At 41.9% G+C, this 14,034-nt stretch overlaps 1 protein-coding gene across 6 annotated transcripts in view; it reads right to left on the reverse strand.

Moving 5' to 3' along the window:
- The window catches only part of wdfy3 (WD repeat and FYVE domain containing 3), a 407,974-nt gene that overhangs the window by 359,601 nt on the left and 34,339 nt on the right, over positions 1-14,034 (reverse strand). Inside the window, exon 2 of one of the 6 annotated variants that reach the window (XM_043696098.2) lies at positions 9,510-9,659. The exons of the other annotated variants lie outside the window; for them this stretch is intronic. The gene's annotated coding sequence lies outside the window, so the exon portion shown is untranslated. The remainder of the gene's footprint in view (positions 1-9,509; positions 9,660-14,034) is intronic. 6 annotated transcript variants of the gene reach the window in all.

Raw genomic sequence — 14,034 nt, forward strand, 5'->3', positions numbered from 1 at the left:
CTCCAACTACACTCTAGAAGCTCGACACCATCCAAAACAAAGCAGCCCTCTTGATTGACATCCCATCTTTCATCTTCAACAATCACTCCTTCCAACACCAAAGTACAATGGCAGCAGTCTGTCCCATCTACAAGCTGCACTACAGCAACTCAGCAAGGCCACTTTGATAAAATTGTCTAAACCTGTGAGCGTGAGATTTAGAAGGACAAGAGTAGCAGATGCATGGAAACCATATCATCTCAACACTATTCTAACTTGGAATTAAACCACCATTCCTCGATGTGGCTGGGTCAAAGGCTTAAAGCTCACTTCCTAACAACACTGTCAGTCTTTCTGCGCCATGTGGGTTTCAGCAAAATGAGTCAATTCACCACCACCTTTAGTTCGAGATGGACATTTTCTCAAGGGTTATTAGAGATGGACATTAATGCTGGCAGAACCAGCAATGTGACATTCCACATTTGTTTTTTAAAAAGCCAGCAGTGCCAACTGGCACTTGCATATTTTGCTCACCATTGCTAAATAAAAGGCTGTGACTGGATCATCCAAGTCCAAAATTCCTTACTGCCTGGACTCCAGACTTCCAGAGCTGAGGTTCACTCTCCATGCTAGCAAAGCAGCATATAGCAAAATTTAGCTCAGAAGAACCTCAGCAAAATAGGAAAAAAATCAATAGGAAATAACTAGTTAGACTAATTTCTAGAACAAAGGAAGCCTGTTGTCTGGCACAGGATAACTATCTTTGCTAAGAGAAACTCATGCGGCTTTGTCCTGAGGCTATGGTTCAAGTCTAATTATCTTCAGCTATCACATCAACGGCCATCAATCTGTCTCCGCCTCAAGGAGAAAAAGTGGGGCTATGTACTGAACATTGAATACTATACAACTTAATTTGTAATTCCTCAGACAATAAAAGCACCTCAGTTCCATTTGCAGCAAGCCTAAACAGTGTTCAGCTTTGAACTGATAAGTGAAAAGTAGCATTTCTTCCAGATAAATGTGTTAAAATGACCATCCTCAACAAGAAAAAACCTAAATGCTTTCTCTTGACATTTAAAGGCATTACCATAATCAAGTCTTTTAACAATATCTTTAGGGTTTATTGATTAACAACTCAGCTGGACCAGTTATATAAATGCCATGGCTACAGGAACATGTCACAGGTTAGTACTTCCGAAACTTCTATTGTAGCCAGACTGTAAGACATAAAAGTTGTCACAACCAGTAATTGAGACAGAGAAGTATAACAGGATAAACTATCTGTAAGCCAAGGAGGTGGCAGAACTCTAAAGCAGTCGCTGCCGCCATGAAGCTTGTATCTCCAAAACTACATCTCGCACTGGAGTCTACTTCTACACTTAGGGTAGACCTGGGCCTGGTATTTTATAGCTAGTGACTCGCTTTCACGCTCATTAAAATTTCTTCTCGGGTAACAGTGTACAAGTCAGAAATGAGACTTTGGTTCATCAAAGATTGAAACCAAGAACAACAAAGTGGTACCGTTTGACTGGCCTTTGAAGCGCAAGGTTCAAACAATTTAGCTATGATAAAACTGTTTATTGGATACACTGCAGAAACTCGCGACAGCTGCTCTGACAGGACATCCTAAATTACAACCTTGACAGCTAAAAGGAACAGGGAATACCAGTGCATGACAAGATTGTAACTTCCAAGTTACACATCAATATGACTAAATATATTCTGCCATTCATTCATCGCCAATAAATGAAAAGACAAGAGCTATCCAACAGCATTCTGAAGCACCCTCACACATAGATGGCAGCGGTTTAAGCAGATGGTCTACCATGGAGTAACTAATGTTTTTAAACTCATTCATGAGGCATGAATCGCTGGGTGGGCAAGCATTTTCTTGCCTGTCCCTAGTTATCCTTGAGAAGGTAGAAGGGGTGAACTACTTTCTTGAACTACTTGCAGTTCACATACTTTTGATAGACCCACATGCTGTTATGGAAGGAATCCCAGCAATAGTGAAGGAATGGCAGTATGTTTCCATGTCAGTATGGTGAGTGGCTTGGAGGGAAACATGTAGGTGGTGGTGCTCCCATTTATCTGCTGCCCCCATTTATCTGCTGCACTTGCCCCTCAAGATGAAAGTGGTCGTGGGTTTGGAAGGTGCTATCTGAGGATTTTTGGTGAATTTCTGTAGTGAATCTTGTAAATAGTACACGCTGCTGCTACTCAGCATCAGTGATGGAGGGAATGGGTACTTGTGGCTGTGCTGCCAACCAAGCAAACTGCTTTGTCCTTATGGTGTCAAGCTGGAGAGAGGAGTTGTACCCATCCAGGGAGTATTCCACCACACTCCTGGCTTGTGCTGTGTAGACTGTGGAAAGAGTTACTCAGGGCCATATTTCTAGCCTCTGCCCTACTCTTCACCACTGTATTTATACAGCAAGCAGAGTTGAGTAACCTCTAAGATGTTGATAGTGGGGTATTTAGTGATGGCAACACTGTCAAGGGTGGTGATTAGATTGTCACTTAGTGGAGATAGTCATTGCCTGGCATTTGTGTGTTGCAAATGTAATTTGACACATTTCATTCTAAGACCTGATCTTGCCTCATTTGAACACCAAATGCTTCAGTTTGAGGAGTCGCAAATGGTGCTGAGTGTTGTTCGATCCTCAGTGAATATCCCCAGTTGTGACCTTATAGCACTAGGACTATATCCTGAGGAACTCTTAGGGATGTCCTGAAGCTGAGATGATAGACTTCCAAAAACCATACCATCATATGTGCCAGGCATAACATCAACCAGTTTGTCCCTTGATTCCAGTTTTGCTAGGGAATAAATCTTGGCCTTGCCACTTGTGTGACATGTGACCCCAACCCTATCTCAGTTACTATGGCTGAAATCTTTACCTTAATTGTCTCAAAGTTTGATTATTCCAATACTTTCTTAAATAGCCTGCCATTCAACTGCTACTCAGCAATACCCTACACTGATCAGGTCATTCAAGGGGAAAGCAAACATGTTTACTGCATTAGAGGACAGTCCTGATTGATTGGCAAGTGGACTGACTGGTACAGGAACTATTATGAAAAATGTTAATTGTCAATTAAGAACCAAGCTTTGATTAAATTTTAAATCAGTTAAGTTCACAGATTGGTACAGGGTTGTTGTGATATAGTGGTAATGTACCTGTGCCTGACCGAGAAGGCCTGGGTTCAAGGTTCACCTGTTCAAGAGGTGTGTCATAATGTCTGAACAAGGAGATTAAAAAAATTCTTGACTGATTGGACAGCACTTTCAAGTAAACCATTCAATGGCTGTCACTTATTCTGTTGCGTTGAAACAGACAAAGCTTGTATAGAATTCTGCCTGCAAAGACAGAGGCCCTGTGAATTAATGTGTGGTTTCCAGTACACTGGTTACTAGCATAATTCCTTGCATATTTAGGATTTATCCAACAAATGTTGTCCAATTGCAGTATTACAACTAACATTAGACACGGATGCAAGGTTTGTAAGAATGGGTTGGTCGGGTACGGAAGCAGCAAAGGAACATACTGTTTGAAATGATCTGATTGTCTTTTGTATATATGAGCATTCTCCATGGCAATGTGACCAATTAACATTCCATATACTAACCAGTCCACATGCTCCACTCACACAGTAAAAATGTTGGTTTTCACCTCGAATGTGTATTCTTGCAAAATGCCCTGATGACTGCAAAATAAAAAGCTTCACAAAACATCTTTTTCTGTTCTATCAACTGACTAGTCATGTAAATCGCAGTTGCTTGTGTCATGCACTAAGCTTCAACCACTCAGCACTCCTGGCCTACAATGACTCTGCAAATAGCTGTTCAATTGTAAGTGCTACTTGCATTTTCAAATCCTTCCAGCGTCACAATAACATCCGCCAGATTCTCAATCTTAACCCTTCACAAACGAGACATTAACCAAAACTTCTGACATTTTTGGTTTATCCTCATTAAAAACTCTATCCTCATTGACAAGACTTTACCCTCCTTATAAAAACTGAAAGAACTGTGTATGTCCTCCTTCTGCCTGTTTCAAGCCTGATTTTGCTGACAAGTCTTCCGCTACCCTCCCTTTTTCAGGATTTCAAAGCGAGTGTACCCTCCTTAATGCTTTGTTCTACTCTTCAGTCACGCCTAACATCCCCTCCATTTCCTGTAGCACCTTTATCTGCAAGAGCGTAAGATGCAGCAATTGTCACCTATTCCCTTCTCACTATTCAAGGACTCAAGCACACTTTCCAAGTGAAACAATGATTTATTTGCATTATTTTAATTTAGTCTACTGCATTCATCCCATCTTCCATTCTGCTCATTTTCTAACTATTCTTCAAAGCATAAGATAGAGATGTAATGTCATTGACTATAACCAGATTTTCCAATGTTCAGTCAGTCAGTCATTATGTCAGCATAAGTGCGAGTTGTGTACAGGGCTGTTGAGGATCCCCATCATGACAGACTCTGAAGGAATTGCCTGGGAAGTTGAGAATTCCACGATGAATTCCGTTGTACCTAGAACACACTGAATGAATGTCTCCAGTTAAATCAGAAGATGGTGAATCTCTGATTAAACTCCCTCTTCCTCAACTGTGAACTAAGTGCTCTGGATTATGAGCACTTACGAATCACAGAGCACAGAAACAGGCCCATTGGTTCAATTATTCCATGCTGACCAGATATTCTACATTAGTCTCAATGACTACTGCCACTGGCAGGAGAGGTTGAAGATGTCCGAGAAGGCCTCTGCCAGTTGATCTGCGTGTGCTCTGAGTACATGGCCTGGTACACTGTTCTGGTCCCATCGCTTTCCTTAGATTCACACAAAGGAAAACTGATCTGACCTCTGATGCAGTGACTGTTGGGATAGGTTCGTCATGACTTGTTGGAATAGGTGTTACCTTGCCGAAATTCTGCTCAAAGCAAACTTCCAAACTTCATTCAACAAAATTTTATTCACCTGAATTTATTATTGACATAAGGCAGAACAATCAATTTTTGTCCTTACACAATTTACAAGTGGCAAATGCAAAAATCTACAGATGCTGGAAATTTGAAATAAAAACAAAAGTGATGGAAATACTCAGCAATTTCGCCAACATCCATGCAGAGAAACAAAGTTAATGTTTCAGGTCAATGACGTTTCATCAGAACTGAAGACAGAAAGAAACATAGAACATTACAACGCAGTACAAGCCCTTTGGCCCTCAATGTTGCGCCAACCTGTGAAATTAATCTGATGCTCATCTAACCTACACTGTTCCATTATTATCCAGGTGTATGTCCAATGCCCATTTAAAATGCTGTTAATGCTGGCAAGTATACTACTGTTGCAGGCAGACTGTTCCACATCCCTACTACTCTGAGTAAAGAAACTACCCCTGAAATCTGTCCTAAATCTATCACGCGGAGAAAGTGAGGACTACAAATGCTGGAGATCAGAGCTGAAAATGTGTTGCTGGAAAAGCGCAGGTCAGGCAGCATCCAAGGAACAGGAGAATCGACGTTTCGGGCATAAGCCCTTCTTCAGGAAACCATATGTTCTATGATTCCTGAAGAAGGGTTTACGCCCGAAACGTCGATTCTCCTGTTCCTTGGATGCTGCCTAAATCTATCACGCCTCAATGAAAAGCAACGCCCCTTTGTTAGCCTTCACTATCCGAGGAAAAAGGCTCTCATTATCCACCCTATCTAACCCTCTGATTATCTTATATGTCCCGATTAAGTCTCCTCTCAATTTTCTTCTCTCCTCAGTTCCCTCAGCCTTTCCTTGTAAGACCTTCCTTCCATACCAGTAAATCTTCTCTGAACTCTTTCCAAAGCTTCCACACCCTTCCTATAATGCAGTGACCAGAACCACATGCAATCCTCCAGGTGGGGCTTTACCATTGTCTTGCACAGCTGAAGCATGGCTCAGAAACTCAATCCCCCTACCAATAAATGCCAACATACCATATGCCTTCTTAACAACCTTATCAACCTGGGTGGCAACTTTCAGGGATTTATGCATCTGGATACAGATCTCTCTCTTCAACTACGCTGCCAAGAATTTTACCATTAGCCCAGTACTTTGCATTCCTGTTACTTCTTCCAAAGTGAACTACTTCACGCTCTTCCTACTTCTCAGCCCAGCTTTGCATCTTATCTACATCCCTCTGTAACCCACATCCTTTGGCACTATCCCAAACTTTAAGTGGGCAGCACGGTGGCACAGTGGTTAGCACTGCTGCCTCACAGAGCCAGAGACCCGGGTTCAACTCCCGTCTCAGGCAACTGTGTGTGGAGTTTGCACATTCTCCACATGTTTGCGTGGGTTTCCTCCCACAGTCCACAAATGTGCAGGTTAGGTGAATTGGCCATGCTAAATTGCCCATAGCGTTAGGCGAAGGGGTAAATGTAGGGGAATGGGTCTGGGTGGGTTGCTCTTCGGAGGGTCGGTATGGACTTGTTGGGCTGAAGGGCCTGTTTCCACACAGTAATCTAATCTAAAACTCTGCCTACCTTAGTGTCATCTGCAAATTTGTTAACCGATTCTTCTACCCCTACATCCAGATCATTTATAAAAATGACAAACAGCAGTGGCCCCAAAACAGATCTGTGCGGCACACCACTGACAACTGAGCTCCAGGATGAACATTCCTCATCAACCACCACCCTCTCGTCTTCTCTCAGCTAGCCAATTTCTGATCCAAATTGCTAAGTCACCTTCAGTCACGATGCTCCTTATTTTGTGCAATAGCCTAACATGTGGAACCTTACCAAATGCCTTACTGAAGTGCACATTCACCACATCAACTGCTTTACCTTCACCCACCTATTTTGTTACTTTCTTGAAGAACTCAATAAAGTTAGTGAGGCATAACATAACCTTCACAAAACCTTGTTGACTATCCCTAATCAAATTATTTCTTTCCAAATGATTATAAATCTTCTCTTATAATCTTTTCCAACACCTTACCCACAACCAAAGTAATGCTCACTGGCCTATAATTACCAGTGTTGTCCCAACTCCCCTTCTTAAAAAAGGGAACAAAATTTACTATCCTACTGTATTCTGGCACTACGCCTGTCTTCGCCCTCTCGAGATCTTTTCTGGCTAACTTAACTCTCAAGCCCCCTAATTGTGCCTTCACGCTTCATCCTCACATAAGCTTTCTTCTTCCTCTTAACAAGAACTTCAACTTTTTTAGTAAACCATGGCTCCCTCTCTCAATAACTATATACCTATCAGGTAGGGAAGTAGTTATCATGGATCCGCAATAGCTGTTCCTTGAATAAGCTCCACATTTCAAGTGTGTCCACCCCCTGCAGTTTCCTTCCCCATTTTATGCACCCTAAATCTTACATAATCGCATCATAATTGCATTCCCCCAAACAATACCACTTTCCCTGTGGTATATCCTCTCCCTGCACATTGCTATTATAAACATAACTGAATTATGGTCACTGTTGTCAAAGTGCTCACCTACCTTCAAATCTAGCACCTGGCCAGGTTCATTCCCCAGTACCAAATCCAGTATGGCATCGGCCCTTGTTGGCCTGTCTATATACTGTGACAGAAAACTCTCCTGCACACATTGAACAAAAACTGACCCATCTAAAAGTACTTAAAACTATTTTATTCCCAGTTAATATTGGGAAAGTTTAAGTCCCCCTGTTACTCTCACTCCTACCGAAAATCATCTTTACTATCCTTTCCTCTACATATAAAAACATTTAAGCTAGCATAAGGGAGGGTATCAAGAACACCAAAAGATGACAGGTGTTCCTTGACCTTGCAATGACAATCATTGAGGCACTTAGTCAAGTCGTAACTCAGTTTAAGTTTGCCCTCTCCAATGCAGACACCACATCATAAATAGCATGCTAAAGAAGTATAAGCAAATTGTCGTTTTTTTTTGGGGGGGGGGGGTTAGGACTTTGAATGGTGAGAAGGGAGAAAATGCAAAGAGGTGTTGCACACCCTGCATTTGCATGAAAAGCTGGTGCAGGGTCAGGAACGGATGTTACGGGTGACCAAGGATTGCAACAGGGTGTCACAAACTGTGTGGTTCCTTCAGAATTGTTGGAAGAGGCAGCAACATCCGTTTTACTTGGCTAAAATGATTGACGATGGTCTCATTTAATCAGGCTAGTGGGGTGGTGGGTGAAAATGAAGGAAACTTTTAAGATTCTGGAAGGAAGGACAAGGGTGGGAGTAGAAGTGCATGTAGACAGAGAAAGATCCTAATAACCACACGGAGGAGGAATCCTCAGAAGAAAGTGAAAGGTGGCCAGATCAGAAACACTGGAACAGAAGATTGTATCAGAGATTCAAAGTTACTATTTGCTGATCAAACTTGCCCTGATCCACTAAAGTGTTATTTGAAACAAAATAACACACACCATATAAACCGAGCCAACAATTATTATAAAACAATTAAATATGAAAACAATCTTGTCAAAACAAAACTGCTAAATCATTAAAAGTACATTAAAGAACTGCCCAACATTCTAGAACTAGTCATTACCACATAGTTAAAGGTTCTACACATCAATCCTATACATGAAATATTATGACTTCTACTTAATAAGAACACAATATTGCAATTGGAGTTCTAGAAATAAAACTATGAAAATTGTTTTAAAAAGTCTGTGATGTTTTCTCTTCTTTACCCAGGTGATATTTACGCATAAATCAGTCTGACAACCTTCTACTGAAATGTCGAGTAAAACAGCAAGGCTCAAATCAATCAAATACCAATTATTTGTAAGATCATTTAAATCTCACTTCAACAGAGAGACTTAAATACCAAGCACCTTCTACACTGATTACTGTCTTAATTATGGTATAAGTATCTACATTTAATTGAATAAAATAACAATGACTATTCCAACCTAAAAAAGACAAGGCATAGATCAACATGCCATTAATGTTGCCCTGATCTAAATGTCTAATTCAATATCCATGGTAAAGAAATAGATAGCCATTGAAACTGATGATACTTGAAGTGAATTCACATGCATGAAACTAACGGTGAAGACAACATGCAAAGATCTTGTCCCAACTGATTTGATTCAATTTAAGAAAAGTACTGCAGTAATACGAATGTTGAAACAAAAACAGAAAATGCTAGATACATATAGCAGATCTTACAGCATCCCCGGGAAGAAAAACAGATATCATTAACCATTAATGAGCGTTCATTGATTGGTGATCACTATCAATTTGACTATATGTTATAGGTTGCTTTCAGATTGAAGGTAAATAGGAGAATTATTTACAAACCAGTGTGAAACTTTTAAAAATCAAATTTAAAACTAAGTAATTAGAGATACCAGGCCAGGCAACGTGTTGTACTTGCATGACGTGGGCCTCATTGCAGTTCATAATGACCACATCTGCAGGCAGTTTTGGTTGCTTCAGAAAGTCTGGCTCACAGCTGATGAATTGCAGCCTGAGCTTTGAATTCTGCGACAAATCATGGAGAGACAGTTACCTGTAAACTTTTACAGGAAGGTGTCACACTACCTCAAATTTGGTCCATGGTCAGGGACAGGAGGGTGTGACTCCAAGCAAGACAGGTATAGGGATCCAAGACATAATGCTGAAGAAGCCTCAGGCCTTGAGCTTGTCTAACACGCATGAGATTCTTGCTCCCCGTGTGGATGGAAGTGTGGGCTGCAGGGAGGATGAGAAAACTGACATTAGCCACATAGTACAGTGTAACATTCAAGAGGAGGGAGAAAATAGAAAGGCAGCTGTAATCAGGACCAGTAGAGTCAGGAAAACAGATACTGTTCTGTGGCCAGGATCAAGTACTGCAGGCTTTGTTACTTGCCTGATGCCTACGCTCAGGGTCTCTCATCTGGGCGGCAGAGAAATTTGGAGTGGGCATGGAAATATCCAGTCATCACGATGCACATAGTTATCAATAACATAAGCAGAAAGAAGAAAGAGGTTCTGCTGAGGGTACATGAGTAGAGGCTAAATTAAATAGCAGAACCAAAAAGGTAATCTCTAAATTATTACCTTAGCCACTAGCAAACTGGCACAGGGTCAGCAAGATTAAAGATGATAAAAGCGAGGCTCAAAAGATTGGAGAGAGAGAAACAAGTTCATATTCATGGGACACTGACATCAGTACTAAGGAAGAAGGGAGCTGCTCTCATAGGACAGGCGCCACCTGAATCATGCTGGGATAGAGTCGTTGTGAATCAATAACCAGGGATGTGGATAGGGCTTTAAACTAAGATATGTGCGTATGTGGGGTCAGGGCTGGTGTGTTGGGGGGTAATGTTGCATAGAAAATTGTAGAAAAAAGTTGGGGGGGGAGGGGGGGACAACAGATGTTAATGTTTCAGAACAAGTAACAGCACAAAATATGGGAAGGCTAAGAATCTAACTTCAGGCACAGCAGACAAGAGGACAACAATGAGAATGGTGGCAGTCAACATCGAACCAAGTGTGTTGTACTTAAATACACACAGTCTACAAACAAGGTAAATGAGCTTGGAGCATGTTTGAAATTTGTGGGTATGGTGTTGTAGATATCAGAAAGAGACTGCTGCAACAGGCTCATGGCTGGAAATTAAACATCCAAGGATACACATTCTATCAAAAGGACAGGCAGATGGGACAGGTTGCCTTGTGAATAAGAAATTAAATTAAATCGATAGCAAGTAGTAATATAGCGTCAGATGGCATAGTATTCCTATGGGTAGAGCTGAGAAACCTTAAAGAAAAAATGACCCCGATGGAAGCTGTGTATAGGTCTTCTAGCAGAAGTCAGGATATGGGAAAGAAAACAAATCAGGAGACATAAAAGGCATGAATTACAACCATCATGGGGGACTTCAATATGCATGTGGATTGGGAAAATCAGGTTGGTAGCAGAACTCAAGAAAAGGAATTCATGAAATGTTTACAAGATAGGCTTTTTGGAGCAGCTTGTAGTCGAGCCGAAGGAACCAACAATTCTGGATTCAGCAGATGGATGAAACAGCTTTGATTAGGGAGCTGAAAGTGAAGGAACCCCTAGGGACTACTGCTCAGAGTATGATAGAACTCATCCTGGAGTTTGAGAGAAAATTGAATCAGATGTAACAGTATTGCAATTGAGTAAAAGATAACTACAAAAATGAGGGAGGAGCTGCCAAAGTTCATTGGAAGTCTAGCAAGGAAGACAGTGGCACAGCAATGGCACGAGTTTGTGGGGATGATTCCACAGGCACAGCAGTGATTCACCCCAGGGAATAAGAACCATCTTACGGCAACTGTGGCTGACAATGCAAGTCAGGGACAGGATAAAAGCAAACTAAGAAGTATACAATCTGGGAAGCCAGGCAATTGGGGACACAGAATAACTAAAATAGCAATATGCAGGAAGATGATGAACTGTGAGAGCAAGTTAGCTACTAATACGAAAGAAGACTGCAAACTTGTTTCAGATATCTACAATGTTAGAGAGAGGCGACAATGGACATTGGACCCTGGAAAACGAGGCTCGAGAAGGAATAAAAGAAATGGTGGAGAAGCCAAGTAGGTATCTTGCATCAGTTTTCATAGAGGAAAACACCAGTGATGTACCAGAACATCAAGACAGTCAGAAGAAAGAGCTAAGTACAGTGGCCATCACAGAGAGGGTACTGAGGAAGCTGGAAGGTCCGAAGGCAAATACATCACCCACATTGGACGATACTTCAGAGCTCTGAAGGAGATAGCTGAGTAGAATATAGAGGCATTGGCGGTGATCTTTTGGGAAAGGTCCCAAAGGACTGGAAAATGGCTAACGTAACATCCCTATTTAAGGGAGAGAGGCAGAAATCTGAAATTATAGGGCAGTTAGCCTGACCAAAGTTGTTGGCAAGATTTGAGAGTCCATTACTAAAAATGAGATTGCAGAGTACTTTGAACTGCATGGTAAGATAGGGTGGAGTGAGCACGGCTTCATTAAGGGGAGTTCATGTCTGACACATCTGTTACAATTCTTTGAGGAGGTAACGAGAAAGTTAGAAAAAAGGATAGCCAGTAGACACGTTCTATTTGGATTCCCAAAAGCTTCTGACAAAGAGCTGCATAGGATCCCATGAAATAAGAGCCCACAGTGCTGGGGCAAGGTATTGGCATGGACAGAGGTTTGGCTGACTGGCAGAAGGCAGAGATTTGGGATAAAGGGTCTTTTTCAGGATGGCAACCCAGTGATTAGTGGAGTTCTATAGGAGTCAGTGTTAGGACCATAACTGTTTACGTTATATATTAATGATCTGGAAGAAGTAACGGTTGGCAGTGTTGCTAGGTTTGAACATGACACAAAGATAGGTAGAGGGCTAGTGTTGAGAAAGCAGGCAGGGTGCAAAGGACTTGGACGCGCTAGGCGAGTGGGCAAATAAGTAGCAGTTAGAATACAATGTGGGAACACATGAGGTTATGCATTTTAGTAAGAATACACGTGAGACTATTCTCTAAAATGGGAAAAGACTTTGGAAATCTGAAGCACAAAGGGAGTTAGGAGTCCTAATCCAGGATTCTCTGAAGGTTAATAGGCAGGTTCATTTGGTGGTTAGGAAAGAAAGTGTAATGTCAGCATTAATTTCAAGAGAGCTAGGATACAAATACAAAGATGCACTGCAAAGGCTGTACAAGGCTCTGGTCAGACTGCACTCGGAATACAGTGAGCACTTTTGTGCCCCATATTGAAGGAAAGATATCTTGGCTTTGGAGAGGATTCAGAGGAAGCTTACAAGAACCATACCAGGGATGAAGGGCTTGTCATATGAGGAGCGATGGAGGACTCTGGGTCAATGCTTGGAGTTTCAGAGGATGAGGGGACCTCATTGAAACTTACAGATTACTGAACAGGCTGGATTGAGTGTCGTGGAGATGTTTCTGCAAGTAGGACAGACTAGGACCTGACGGCACAGTTTCAGGGTGAAGGGACGACCCTTTAGATCTGAGGAGGAGGAATTTCTTTAGCTACAGGATAGTTAACCTGTGGAACTCATTGCCACAGAGGGCTGTGGAGAGTGTGGTGCTGGAAAAGCACAGCAGGTCAGGCAGCATCCGAGGAGCAGAAGAGTCGACGTTTCAGGCAAACCCAAAACGCTGACTTTCCTCCTCCTAGGATGCTACCTGACCGACTGTGCATTTCCAGCACCACACGCTCTACTCTAATCTGCTGTCCTCACTTTCTCCTAGAGGGCTGCGGAGGACAAGTCAGTAAGTGTTTTCAAGACAGAGAAAAATAGGCTCTTGATTAGTAAGGGGATCAAAGGTTAAGGGAGAAGGTAGGACAACATGGCTGAGAAAGATAACAGCCATGCTTGAATGGCAGAGCAGACTCGATGAGCTGAATGGTCTAATTCTGCTCCTGTCCTGTATCTTATGGTCTTGTAAATCACTAGTAATAAGTTTAAAACATTAAGTTTTCATAATGGTATCATAACATTGTGGATGGGTTCAGCATGCTTTTTAAAAATATGAGGCTCCCACCAATTTTTTTTTATTATTCATTACCAGATTGGCTAGGCCAGTATTTACTGCTCATTCCTAATTCCCTAAAGGATATTAGTGAACCAGATGGCTTTTTCTGACAGCTAGCAATGGATTTATGATCATCATTAGACTCTTGATTCCAGATTTTTTTTTATTAAATTCTGATCCCACCATCTACCCAGTACGTACACAGTCTGAGTCAAAAAGATGTACAGCGCACGGAAACAGACACTTCCGTCCAACTCGTCTGTGCCGACCAGATATCCCAACCCAATCTAGTCCCACCTGCCAGCACCCGGCCCATATCCCTCCAACCCTTTCCTATTCATATACCCATCCAGATGCCTCTTAAATGTTGCAATTGTACCAGCCTCCGCCACTTCCTCTGGCAGCTCATTCCATACACGTACCACCCTGAGTGAAAGAATTGCCCCTTTGGTCTCTTTTATATGTTTCCCCTCTCACCCTAAACCTATGCCCTCTAGTTCTGGACTCAACCCCAGGGAAAAGACTTTTGTCTATTTATCCTATCCATGCCCTTCATGATTTTGTAAACCTCTAT

Source organism: Chiloscyllium plagiosum, unplaced genomic scaffold (assembly GCF_037043375.1).
Source record: "Chiloscyllium plagiosum isolate Xiang-an unplaced genomic scaffold, Cpla_swu_hap1 HiC_scaffold_1, whole genome shotgun sequence".
Taxonomy (NCBI): domain Eukaryota; kingdom Metazoa; phylum Chordata; class Chondrichthyes; order Orectolobiformes; family Hemiscylliidae; genus Chiloscyllium; species Chiloscyllium plagiosum.